Below are 8,469 nucleotides of genomic sequence, written 5' to 3'. Positions count from 1 at the left end.
GTGTGTGACACAGCATTGGAAGGTAGTCCCCAAAAGCACAGTCAAAATTGTTTCCTCTTACATAAAGTACAGTCAAATGATCCCATTCTTGTGTTATGCCCCAGATGTCCGCGTGTCTTATTGAAACATTTGCCTTCAAGCTGCATGTGGCTCATTCTACACTCAGTACAACATTTCCCTCCCCCCGACATCCTGCTAAAATTTGAGGTTTGGGTCAATGCCTCAGCAAGGCTTTGTAGGAACATATACCGTGGAGCCTTGGTGCAACAGCCCCCCCCAACCCAAAGTATGGGGAGGGGAAAAAGCCAAGGTTAAAGGAGAGCAGGGTGTGCGAACGGACATGGAGAGCTGTCAGGTCCCCAAGGACCCCGGCACAGGACTTTTTGACAAAGGGCTGGGCCATGTTCAATGTTTTGCAGAGGCCAAAATACTACTTTGAACGATGTGTATTGGTTAAATCATCAGTAATTTTAAAAGGAACCCTGAGTGTCTACTAATCAGATGTAGACACTGACACTACAGACACCCAAGAAAGGGCTTATTTGTCTAAATATAGACAGTCATCCACTACAGAAAATTGTGAGTCTCTATTTATTCTTGTGCCATATTTATAACCTGATGAAGTTGTCTTAGATACTACGTGGTGACTCCAGCATCACTCGGTGCACATATCCCACCCATCTTGCCTTTAGAGACATCAGGGTATCAGATGGAGGCCAGTGGGACGTGCTATGGTGTGTGCAAAGGCTTTCCATCAAAGATGAGACCACTAACGGGCTTTGCTGGCTTTGGGAAACAATGTGCCTTGTACATCCAGAGTTACCCAAACTCCTTTTCAGCAGAAGAGCCCAAAGAAAATACAGCAAGTACAGCTGTTCTAGCAAAAAAGAGTTCAGTTCATGATTACCCTTTCTCCTCCTAACTTGCTCTTAAATGCAGAGCCCTCATTAAGCCATAGAAAATAATTCCTGTGGTCAGGGAACTTGTTTTTATGGCCTCTAGAGGGAGAATGCAAACAGAACATGCTTCAGTTCTCTTCAGATGCATCTCCTCAGATACGTGAAGAGCATCCTTCCCATCTCTACACGCTTACACCTTCTCACCTCAGATCAACCTGAGAGGGTTGCAGCCCTCAGCTGCAGTTGTAAATTTTACCTTGCCACAGGTCCCAGACATCAGGTCCCAGACAAGATATCTCTTCGTTAACTATTTTTTCACCTGTTCCCCCTGTATTTACACGCCACGCGTGCTAATCCTATCCCACCCTCTCTTCTAGACCAAACCATGTATTTTCCCCAGGGAAAGCCAGAGCCCATCTCAGACAAGCTGTGTAGAGGTGTATCAGACTACTTTTGCCTCCCTCAGCTCCGTCTCTATTGTAGCCACCTCTGCCCTCCCCGTGAACACACTTCCCTGCCACTCCCCAGTGTACCCAACACATCTTCTTCTTCATCCTATAGAAAACAATTCTCTGGCCAGGCTTAAAAAAAATACTTCCTACTACCTCAAACATTTTGAGCTGAAAAACAATGCAAATATATCCTCAGGCATGGGACAAAGAGCCCATCCAAACTAAGCACTGTGAAGTCCACTTTGTGTGGTGCTAACCCTCAGTGGCGTGAATGTGAGCAGGTTCATGCCTTGGCTGCATGGAGTGGTCCACAGAGCCGCGTTCAACACAGCAGGTCTGATGATGAAAGATTAAATGGTTGAGTTTTCACCCTAAGAATGCCAGCAATATTAAAGCTTGATGAACACGGCAGGACTGATGATGAAACTCAGCAAATGCTTGAGTTTTTACCCTAAAAATGCCAGCAATATTAAAGCTTGATCCTGGCACGCCTGAGAAAGTGATGAGATTATTAAAAGACAGCATGGACACTGCTTCCCTTGGAAGAGATTGAGTGCCTGATTAAATAAATAGCAAGTCTTTGCTGCTCCACGTTGAGAACTGACTGACAGCTATGATGCTAAAGCAGCCAAAGTCACTGCCTTCCCTGGTGTGCATGTACAGGACCAGTGTATGGCTGAAGGAAAATCAGGAAATTCGGGTTATCTTCACAGTACCCTGAGGAGAGGTATCAGGGCTGGGCAGGACTGTGTTTTCAACAGGTCAGCAGGGAGAAAAGAGGAATTTCTTTTTTAATTTTTGGTTACTTCAAGTAAAGGATGCTGGGAAACTCCAGAACATTTCAGGAAAGCCAGAGTGGCTGTCAAGAATTGTCATATAGTACAAGGATACCACTTCATGCAAGGACCCCCATGCATAGTCAGTTGCTCCAAGCCTCCCTACGTGGTGAAAATTACACTTTGATGCACTTGGATCTTAAGAGAAATGAATGAACGAATAAATGAATGAGTGAGAGCGAGAGAAAGAAAGAGGAAGAGAAGAATAAAAGAGGGAAGGAAGGAAAAGAGGAAGGAAGAGAAGAAGGAAGAGGGAATGAGGGAGAGAAGAAAGGAGCGGGGAAGGAAAGAACGCCGGTGAATTTTAGAAGATTCAGTCTAAATTCAGTTCCTGGAAAAACATTGAGCACAAAGCCAATACTTCTATTTGTAGCCACCTAGAAGATAACATGCAAAGCGGTATCAACAAATACAGGTTTGTTGGGATTAACTATCAAGTGAGTAATCAACTGTACAAACACAAACCAGGACTTACTGGCCAGACTCCCCACAAGTGGGAAGAACCTAAGGATCAGTATCAAAGCACAACAGGCTGTGGCTCAACAACCTGTGGGTATTGCGAAAAAAGCAAACCTCACCTGAGACTTCTGGAACAGAGGGTCCTCTGGCGCACGAGATATCTGTGTGACCGTTGTCTTTTCCCAGGAGTGCTGAGGTCTCTGCTGCACATCAGTGGCCGAGTGTGTGCATCAGCTTTCAAGAAGGGTGTTGGCCAACTGTTGGCCTGCTGGAGAGTGGCCAAAAGGGAGGCAGTAACAGCTATCTAAGCATAGAAAACAGGACAGAGATGGAGAGATTGAAAATGTCCTCAGTGAGCAAAACTGAAAACAAAGCAAACAGATGAGAACAGTCTTCAAATACTAAGATACAGAGCTCATCTGTATTCTCTCCTATGAAGAAAGGCTAAGAGAGTTCGGATTTTTCAGCCTGGAGAAGAGAAGGCTCCAGGGAGACCTTATTGCGGCCTTTCAATACTTAAAAAGAGCTTATAAGAAAGATGGGGACAAACTTTTTAGTGGGGCTTGTTGTGATAGGACAAGGGGTAATGGTTTTCAACTAAAAGAAGGGAGATTCAGACTAGATAAAAGGAAGAAATTTTTTGCAGTGAGGATGGTGAAACACTGGAACAGATTGCCCAGAGAGGTGGTAGATGCCCCATCCCTGGAAACATTCAAGGTCAGGTTGGACAGGGCTCTGAACAACCTGATCTAGTTGAAGATGTCCCTGCTCACTGCAGGGGAGGTTGGGCTAGATGACCTGTAAAGGTCCCTTCCAACCCAAGCTATTCTATGATTCTATGATTCATCTGCTCTCAGTTGGATGCAATGCTCTCCTCCATCACACACAGCTTTGATACTGAATTTAATATGGATCTGACTTAAACTTGGACTGATGCATGTCTTTGAGAAGGCCATGGTCCTTGGTAGCTGAGATTTTTATTTATTCAGGCCTGCTTTCCCGGCCCATCACCTTCACTTTTCATCTGCTGGACTGGCCGTTGCAAAGAAAAGACTTGCTACCCCTTCCCTCATTCACCTTCCCTGTGAGTTGTCACCGACTCCTACCCTCCATTTCTGCCAGGGATGTTCTCTCCTTGTCTGTCATCTCCAGAGGATATCTTCACACTCTTCCTTGGCATGGGGAAGTCAAAGTACGTGTTGCAAGTAGTCCCTGGGTTGTACAGTCTAAGCAGAGGAGTACCTCAAAGCTGCACAAACTCTTGTCCGTCCAACGCACACTGCCTGGGATGAAAGATATTCCTGTGTGTCTTCAGCAGTAAAGCGTACTTTCTGTGTGTTCAGCTGAGCTATTTTGTACCCACCTCCATTCCTAGAGATGATGCTGAGCAATGGTCCTGTGGGCCAACCTTGCCCAGATAGCTAATTCAAATGCAAAGAGGAGGTTGAGGATTTTGCTGAGTGATGGAGGGTGCCGTGCAATTCTCCTAGCATCACATCGCCTTCCCTTCAGAATATCTGTCTCTTCAGCCAGCCCTGGGACATCTTCCCCCTTAGACATCTCCAGTACGGGTGTCTGAGACCGACACCTGACTGCAACCACCTCCTAGGAGTGCAGGTATCTAAATGCATTTTCCAGATAGAGAAGTTGACACAAGGTAGATCCCACCCACGATAGCAGCAGCATCATATCCCTGCAGCATCATTTCCTTGCTTGGCCGTGTGACTATCTGGGTGATTCAACCTTGAAGGGGACCTGGGAGCCTGGCCTCTGCCAACCAAAGACAGAGCATCCTGCCGCTTGCACATCTGGCTTTGTCAGAACCGGGAGGAGGTCTCTCACCAACCAAAAAATTAACTGGATTGTGAACACACACAAACCTTGCAACCAAATTTCACGAAGACTTCCCATCGCTGGGGACAAACATGGGAGAAAAACTGGAAAAAACCTTCCACTTTTGGAAGATGCTGCTTTCAAGCAGCGGGAAAAGGTTTACTGCATCTTCTCGTGCTGCATTTGCGGCATGGGATCATTCCCATTCTCCCAGCTAAGCTTGGGCACTGATGCCCTATTCCTGCAGCTGCCTGAAGCCAGTCCTGGAAGGCAACTTGGAAAACCCTGTCTCCCCCCATCCCTGCCACTGATGGTCCAGAACTGGCTGTCCTGAGAGGACTTGTTAGCTCAGCAGATTCCCGAAAGAGCCCAATTTCACAATCCCACTTCCTGGCAGAGGCTTGGCTTTTCATACTTGCTGAGCACCTGCCACAGGGTACGGAGGGAGGTTTTTGGGGTGGAGGGGAGGAGCCGTGACAAGGGAGACTTCTCAAATAGCCAGTCCCTTGGGTGCATGTCCTGCCTCCTCCCTGCCCTGCTCTGCCGTGGAGACAACGAGCGCACAGTATCTTTGCTACCAACATGGGACTTGTCCTCCTGGCATGTCTCTGGGGTAAGTAAGGTGGGATTTTTTTTCTCTTTGCTTTTGGCTTGGCGTCTCTTTGCCAGTGGTTCTCCTCTTCCACTATTGTTTCTTCTACAGCCCATAGCACAAAGCAAATGGGACACTGTGAGGAACTGAAATGCAATCGGTGGTATTTGATCCATATCTGATAGCCGAGTGTGGACACTCAGATCCCCTCAGATGCCACTAGACAGCCACAGGTGGACAGCTGGATGCTGCCCCACCTTGGCACCAATACCTAGACATCTTGAGAAGTGTTTCATTCGGGAACTGAATCCCAGCCCTCATGAGCAAAGACAGGTGGGGTTCCCTGCCCCTGTTTCTCTGCTGTGGGTTCCTAGCTTGTGTGGGTTCATAGAATCATAGAATGGTTTGGATTGGAAGGGACCTTTAAAGGTCATCTAGTCCAAGCCCCCAGCCATGGGCAGGAACATCTACTAGATCAGGTTGCTCAGAGCCCCGTCCAACCTGACCTTGAATGTTCCCAGGGATGGGGCATCTACCACCTCTCTGGGCAACCTGTTCCAGTGTTTCACCACCCTCATCGTAAAAAATTTCTTCCTTATATCTTCCTTCATTCCCATGCATCAAGGATGAGACCAGACTTGATGGCAATGGGCAGAGGCACTGAGCGTGCTCGGTGGCTACGATACGTGAGTAGGCACTTCAGGCTCCCAAGATGATATATTACCTGAATGCAACTAGAATTTACAGAGAAGGGGGATAACCATTAGGCATCTCAGCCCATAAACCTTAAAAGTAGCTAAAAAAAAAAAAAAGGGCAGATGGAAAAAAGTCTTACCTGGGCAATAACACTAATGCTTGTCCTGGTGTCAGCAGTTCTGCCCTTGCCCTAAGCTGTTGGTCAATGCTTGGGATCTCGCCAGACTGCTGCATTTAGGAGCAGAAATTGTTGTTTGCATTGAGCTCTTCTTTGCTGTTGACTTTCTACAGTGGGCACAAAGTCCCCTTCTCCTGAGTTTCCAGGAAAAGCAGATCCTGGCAAGTTTTTCCTCAGGCTTTCCCTCCCAGGGTTTACCTCGACCTCTAGTTAATCCTCAGGGAAACCTTCTGCATGGGAATAGCCTCTTTGCACAAGTCTCCAGACGCATTCCACCTTGAAGACTCTTCTTTGCGCAACCCCATTAGCAGGCCCATAGCTGTTCCTGTGGCATTTCATTGCTGCCATTAATGTCTGCAGGACTGATAGCAGTGCTGGGGTTAATTTTGTCTGGTGTCTGCCTGAAGTTCAGAGATGGCAATGCTTCTTCATGGTCTGGTCCTGACCAAAAGGAAAAAATAAAAATGCTGTGCTGCTTGCAACTCATCACATTTTCAGCAGTTTCATTCAGCGATGTACCTCTTGCTTGGCTGTTAATAAGAGCTGGGTGTCACATCCAGAGTCTCTAGGCAGAGACAAGCACCTCCAGCCCCAATTCGACCGTCTGCTCTGGACACCAACCCTAGGGTGAGATTGGTATGCATCAGCCATGACTCAACTCTTTCCACTGGCTGTCACAGGAGCCCAGATAATCTAATCTAATCTAATCTAATCTAATCATCTAATCTGTCTGGACACTGACTTTCAGGTGACTGGATCCAGACAAGAGGAATCCCAACTGCTCTGTTACAGTATTTTCACATTATCTGCCCAAACCAATTTTTTTTTTTCCAGTAGACTTTTTTTTTTTGTTTTCTCTCCGTATCTGATCTCTTTATGAAGAAAGTCCCATAGACATGCACTAGGTTAGGCAAAGCCCATTGACAGCTGGGTTTGGGGGACGGAGAGCAATGATGGGCTCTAACAGAGCTCACAGAGTCTTGTCTCTTGCCCGGTGTTCTGCTGTCCTGAATCCCCACACTCTGCAGAGCTCATGAGACTAAGACTAACATCCTGTATTTCTTCTATTTCAGCTTCCCTTGCAGGAGTCCTACTGGCAGGTCAGTATTTGTAGTAGAGAGTGGAGCATGAGTCAGCACACACAGCTATCATAAAATGTCATGCAGAATGATGCTATGTCTGATCTGGAGGTTGAAATACGCTGCTCAGGGCCAAGAGACCTTGGTCTGAAACCTGTTTCTGTGGCCAATGATCTTGTCTCTGTAAATCGCATTCTCCTGATTAGCCGATGGAGAAGACCTGACTCTACCTTCTGTATGCTCTGCGAGGTGCAGCTGGTACCTGCTGGAGATGTCTGGGTGAAAGGAGCAGTACTGATCCAAAACATTGACAAAACAGCTGCTCATTTTAACAAAGTTAAACCAGAAGTCGGGATATCCTCGATGTGGGGGTCTGATCTCCATGAGATGGAGGAATGCCTGGTGTCCCCTTGGCTCCATCAGCCAGTGTGGAGGTGCTTCAGGGTTTCAGACCCTGGCACTTTTCAGTCCCTGGACTTTTCAGTCCCTGAATTTCTCCCACTACAGCACCCCAGATCCGTGCAAAGGAACAAGGGTATCCAGAGAGATTTGGTTCTTGATACTAGAGTGGTGGCAAACAGTGTTGTGATCGGAGGTTTGGTAACTGGAGCCAGGTTTTGAGAGGGATTGTGTGTCCTGGTGGGTTCAACAGCAGGAACAGGACAGAGTAGGTCCTTTCCCCTCCCAAGTGCTGACTGTCTGTAGGTCCACAACAGCACCCAGCAATCACTGCCAATAGCTGAGCAAACCCAACCCTTCCCTTGGGGAATGGCTGGAAACGTCTCAATTCTCTCCTCCCTGCTTCCAGTCCTTGTAGCAGCATTTGCTGGGAGACACTGGCCTTAACTATGGGGAAACTTACCCAGAATCTGAATGATGGGATAGATTTTGGTGGGGGCACACCTCTCCCTTTAGAGCTGAAAATGAACCCTGTGGTTTGTATCTCAAAACAGACTTATGGTCCCACAAACACCTGTGGCTTTTGGCCATTTCCAGCTCAAAACCTGGTTCCCAACCGCCAAAGATTTGGGATGCTAGAATACCCTGGGCTTTTCTTCCTCCTGGTTTGGCGATAAAGACAGCCTCCCTGGGGAGGAAGAGCCCTCTTTCTCATTCCCTGCCTTCACCCTGGAGTGTCTGCTCTCTCCAGAAGATGCAGACACAACCAAACTTGAGATCCGCCTGGTGGATGGTGCCAATCAGTGCTCTGGAAGAGTCGAGGTGCTTCACAAGGACGTCTGGGGGACCGTCTGTGACGACCAGTGGGATTTACGGGAGGCGAAGGTTGTGTGCAGGCAGCTGGGCTGTGGGACAGCACTATCAGCCCCTCGGGAGTCTAAATACGGGGAAGGGAAGGGCCAGATCTGGCTGAGCGACCTGAAGTGCAAAGGGACAGAAGCGTCCCTCGCTGAATGTGAGGCGAAGCCATGGGGAGACAACATCTG

This window comes from Fulmarus glacialis, unplaced genomic scaffold (assembly GCF_000690835.1).
Source record: "Fulmarus glacialis isolate BGI_N327 unplaced genomic scaffold, ASM69083v1 scaffold3617, whole genome shotgun sequence".
Lineage (NCBI taxonomy): Eukaryota > Metazoa > Chordata > Aves > Procellariiformes > Procellariidae > Fulmarus > Fulmarus glacialis.
Note: the sequence above shows the minus strand (reverse complement) of the source record.